The sequence below is a fragment of the Cupressus sempervirens genome, chromosome 10, assembly GCF_028749045.1.
Source record: "Cupressus sempervirens isolate cs-2001-9-10 chromosome 10, ASM2874904v1, whole genome shotgun sequence".
NCBI lineage: Eukaryota > Viridiplantae > Streptophyta > Pinopsida > Cupressales > Cupressaceae > Cupressus > Cupressus sempervirens.
In genome coordinates, this window is record NC_143127.1 from 599,302,798 (window position 1) to 599,308,777 (window position 5,980).

A 5,980-nucleotide genomic window follows, 5' to 3' on the forward strand; every position below is an offset into this window, starting at 1 on the left:
CATCCTATTTATGGATTTTCTCTCTTTCATTTTAGAGGTTGGAAAAAGTTGGGAAAAAAGTAAGGAGTTGGAAATTGGAAAAGTAATTTTGGAATGAAAACATTTAGGAAATTTTTTTTATGAAGTTAATGAAGTTTGAATGGATAGCATCTGGGATATACTGGTTCCAGACCATGAAGCTATGCTTTGGCCATGATACCCACTTCCCATCCCATTAGTTTCTCATTCCCACCATTTTCTCTCTTGTATGATAGCATGTGTATATTGTATAGTCTGATTTATTTAGTAATTTGTGAGTCAATTTCATGCATTTTCATGTATTATTTCAAGGAAATCAATACAAAGAATAGTAGGTGTTGAGTTTCATTTTAAATCTTGTTTCCTTTCTCAGTGATTTGTAATGTTTTATGATCATTGAACAAAGAGCTTAGATCATATTTGTAGTCCCTTAAAGCTATATATTGTTTCATTGTTGCTTGTAATTCAAGGAATTATGTAAATGCTTCAAGGAAATCAATAGGGTTGCAAGTTTATTGAGGAGGATATCAGGTAAGAATGAGATTTAGAGTGAGCATTGATATCCAATTTACAGGGTAAATGGATAGATCTAGAGTCTTGACATAGGATATGTGTCTTAGATATCCAAAATGCATGAGAGAGATTTATGAATTTCCCAATGGATGAGGCACATATCAGCTACAGGATCATTAGTTTGTTGTCCATACTTGGTTATCATCCACTTTCCCCACCCACAAAAAATCAAATCAAATTCAAATCATTTTTATATTTTATGTTTGAAGAGCTAAAACAAAATGCCCTCACTCAACTTATGAATTGCATTGTCTTGCATTTAGCTATTGCAAATCTATGTTATTGCATGAGTCTATAGGAGAAACAAGGGTTTAATATGCTTTGTTTAGATTCTAGACTATGGTTGCTTGCACTAGTTACATTATAGGATCTCTAGGTAGTTCCACCTTGGTTTTAGAGAGCCAAATGTGAAGGAAGCTTTGTGCTTCGTTATGTTGGTCTAGATCCATTTGGGTATTGTTGAAGATGGGGAAGTAGCTAACCCTTAAACATTCCCATTTATGTTTCCCTTTGAAATGTTTTATCACTATGCATTTTAAAACACCAACAAAATGGTGACTCCACTAGGGACTGTATTAAATCTAAATGGCTAACAAACCTTGAGAATTTGAAAAAGGAAAGATTCAATACAGCGAAAGAAGTGCATGAAAAAGTTGTAGCAATAAGTACTCTAATGTCTCTTCAAGTTGTCTTACTCAAATATCATGCACCCCAGTGATGCTTTGTTCATAGTAGTATATTTCAAGGTTGAATTCAAATTGTGTTGCTACTAGGTTTTATTTTCAATCAGTTTAGCCAATTTTGGTTTTCAAAGTAGTATTGTAAATTCAGAGTCAGAATCATCCAAAAATGGTTTCTCTCTTCTAAGTGTTTAATGATTTGCAAAGTTCTACAAGTTGAAAGTTTAGTTTAGATCTATCATGTTATAAATCATGTCTTTAAAATCTTTCTGACAATTGTGAGTGGTGACTCTCTAAAAGACCTCTATACCAGTGCAAATTGGTTTTATATAACTTCTTTCAAGATTTTACAGCTTGGTTAGCAGATCTAAAAGTTATGATAAGATTTAGGAAAGAAGAGATAATATATGAGTTCTTGACTAATAAGTTTTTTTAGTGTTGTGTTTGATCTATTGTCATAAGAAATTTGAATGTTAAGAATGAATCACAACAATGATTTTAATTTTCCTTTTTAAGAAGGTGGCAGCTCTATAATGGTTTCATATGTGGTGTGAGGAAGTTCATGTTAGCACCAGTGCCAATTAGTAGATCAGTGGTTTCAGCATCAACACTTGAGGTATTTTATTTTCCATGATGTTGTTCCTATCATGAAAGAAGGTAGTGTATGTATGTGTTCTCCATCAAGTGATTTTCAGCACTAGGAAGAGGAGAATAGTGTGATAAGTTTTATACACTTCATGGCAATAAGTTTTAGTTTGTAAAAGTTTTGTGAAGTGTTTGAAGAGATTCATTTGGTATAAAGTTATAAGCCTACTGAAAATTACAAATTAGAATTATTGTTGATGAGGGTCAAGGCTTTGAAGAATGGCAAGTCTCCTTTCATCAAACATGTAGTAAGTTAGTGATGTTTGTAGATCTTTTTCTAGCAAGAGATACATGCCATTATGCTTTGATGGTATACATGGTTTCCCAAATGTCAATCCTAATGATATTAGAAAATTTTTGCCTAAATTTAATGGGAATCATATTGTTTTAGCTAGTCATCATGTTCAAGTTTTTAGTGACTTAATGGATGACTATGAAATTGCTCATGAAGACGTGCATATGAAGGTGTTTGTTTAAACTTTGGAAGGTGATGCTAAGGATTGGTTTTTCTTTTTGTTGGCATGTTCTATTTCATCTTGGGATGAATTGCATTTAACCTTCATAAAGTAGTTTGGGGAAAGAGTAAGCATCTTTGATTATTTTGATAAGTTCTTGAAGATTCAAATTAGGAGTGATTAACTAGTTCCTGAATTCAATATCAGATTTGTGAAAGTTGTAAATGAGATTCCTAAAAATGGTAAGCTGGATGATCAAATGTATTTAGTGGTTTATCTTGATGCATTTGATAGTAAAATGAGATATCTATTAAGAGATAAAGAACCTAAGACTTTGCATCAGAGATTCATGATAGCAATGGAGATTGAAAATAACATAAAGTATAGATTAACTAGGAGTCATTTCTCTAGAAGTGTTTTCCGGCAAGATGAGGTTCAAAGGAGAAATCATTGTCATGTAGAGTGTTCGAATCAAGATTAGCAAGTAGATAACCCTACTGTGGTGGATAATTCTATTGACAATTTAGAATTAAAGACATGTGTATGTGAAGTTTCTTGGTTTCAAGGAAGAGATGATTATGTTCTTGATGAACAGAGTGCACATGTTTGTAATATTTTAGTAGTGGATCATAAGGTGGATTCACTTGATTAGTTAGATATGCAAGAAATGATTTCTCTTATTGATAGATTGCATCATGTTGAGAATGTTATAAAATTTGAAGTTGAAAGATGTTCATCTCAGTATGAGAACGAAGAAGTTGGAAGTGATCTTTCAAGTGATGAAGATAAAGTTATTGATTCGATATATTATGAAGAAGCATTATGTGAAGACAATGATGAGAGTTTTTGCTCAAGTCAAGAAGAGGAAAATGGTAGTACATGTTCATCTTCATGTGAATCTGATGCAAATTGTGAAGAAGAAAGAAATGATAGAAGTGAGTACTCTTATGCTAGTAAAGGTATGAATTCTTGTTCTAAATCTAAAAATGAAGTTCTATTTCAGAATTATATAAATCAGCTTGAGGTTGAAAGTTGTAAAGAAGAACTATCTACACAATATGAAGACAAAGAGATCATTTATAATAATGGATTGCTTAGTTGTGTGGATGAATGTCATAAGGTCACATGTGGTAGTAATTAGTAGTATTTAAATGATCCTACAATTAGTGTAGTAGCACCTATTGATAAAATGAAAAATGATAGGTTTGCAAGACAATTGAATCATCATAATAAAGACAATGAAAGTAACATTGATTTATATCCTACATTATTCGTTGATGGAGTAGATGATGTGTCTTCTTGTGATGATTTTAATTTTTCTTCTTCATATGCTAAAAGTGTCCATGATAGTGATGTTAGAAGTGGTTTCAAAGTTTTTATGAATCGATTGTATGGTGAAGAACTTGGTGTTGATCAACACATCTCTTGTCATAATGTCTACAAAGGAGCTTTGCATGGAGTTATCAACCCATTTTTTGAAGAGCACATGGAATGTTCAGATTTAGTTGAAGATGATCTTAATAATGATAGATTTTCTTACTACTATAAGAGATTAGAATGTTCTTCTTGTGGATGTGACAATGAAAATGATGATGTTGCATCTCATGAGATTGATAACAAGGTGTTTAATGAAGTTGTTATTGAAAATCAACATGCATCTTGTAATGAATTTTATGATGAACACTCTAATATGATGTCTAATCCATTTTTTGATTTCAAATAACTATTGGAGGACCCCAGATGAGTTTCAAATTCTAACGTTGATGATATTTGCGAGTATAAATCTGATAACTCATATGAATACTCTTCGATTATGCATAAGGATACACAATTTCAAGGTATGCGTGACTTTTTTCCCCAAGTTGAGTATGAACCTTTCATATTCAAAGTTGATAGCATGCATGATTCATTCAGTGAAGAAGATTTTTAATTTAAATATGATATTTGTGAACATGTTGGTCAGTACTTTCATAATGAACAAATGGTTAAAGAAAGTGATCATAGTTTTTATATGCATTATGAAAGTGAAGATGTAAATTTAGTCTTGCTAAGTGATGTGTTTCAAGATGCTAATGTGATTGGTGAAACTAACAAAGATGATAGTTTCAGCTTACCTCATGAAAGTTAAAGTGAAAATCAGATATGTGACAAAGGTAAAAACTTTTGTTGAATTTTGGTGGCCTGGGGCTATTGTTTGTATATAGTAGGAGTAGATTTCTTACTTCCAATAAAGTTGTGCAAGAGAAGTTTTTTTTGTTAGGTGTGTGGTATGTTTCTTCTAGAGATCTGAATCCTTGCCATGCCTGAAAGGGACATGCAACCCCAGATAGAGCCACTATTGGGACTCAAAATTGAAGCCCTGATTTTGAGTACCATTGAGAAAATCAAGCCCTTAAGATTTTTTAATGCAAGCATACCCGACTATCCTTTTGAGGCCTAAGAGGTGTTCAATGTTTCTAACACCATGCATTCAGTATGTCTATGTTCCATGATGATAAATTGTCATTCCAAGCCATTCTATAAATTCCCATTTTGAGCAGTGTCCAAATCTGCATTATTGCCTATGTCAAATGGCGACAAGAGGCCTTGTTTGCAATTGAATATCTCACACCTAATAATGTTTCATGACTTGCCACTTTGGGAGTATTTAGTTTCCATATCAAAGAACTCATGTTTTAAATTTTGGGTCATTTTGAATCTGTTTGACTAGATTTTGAATCCCTCAAAGTTGGTCATTTACTATTGTCATGCTAATGCAAATTATTTTAAATTCTAAGAGGCCCTACCTGACTTATTATAAATTTGACACAGTTGACCAAAATGATAAAATTCCTTTTGCATTGCATTCTAGAGGTTAGGGACTTGCTATGTTTCAATTCTGAGCTTATAAAAAATCTTTTTGATCAATTTTTGAATGTGATTCCAAATGCAATTCGTAACTTTTTACTGGTTTCAAGAAATGCAGATTGGTCAATACCCCTATTTGTGATGTCATATCTTTGAATCCATGATAGATAAGATTGAATGGATTGTACCACTATGTTATCCTCTAGAAATACTTTAAGTGTGCCAATTTCCAAATTGTGATGAATCTGTCTGCATACTTTCCTAGGTCAATTCCATTTGCAAAATATGTTTTTCTGCCATTGTTTTCAATCTACAAATTTGACTAGCCTACTTTGACTATTCTCCAAATGTGTCCAATTATTCGTCGTGAGCCCTAATTGAAAGTTTATATTGTCCTCATGATAGTAAACCAATGCCCTAGTTTTCATGCCTCCAAGTGTCCATTTACCAAGTTTTCAAAGCCAAAATAGAATGCAATTTGTTGTTTTCTAACATGTTTTCTTGCAGGCAATTCTAAAAGGGAAACTTTGATAGTTAGTATCTTTTGACTGAGAAGTCTTTATGAAATGAGATTTGGTAGGGTGTAAGAATGTACAACAGAGAATTAGTATGTTTTATTTTAGAGTCTAATCAAGTGTTCTTGTCAATTTTCAAAGCCAGTCAAAGGACCTCTTGGCACGAAATTAGCAGTTTGCAAGAAAGGATGAATATGAGTTTTGAATGGTGCACCAATGACTAAATTTTGATCAAATTAGAACCAAA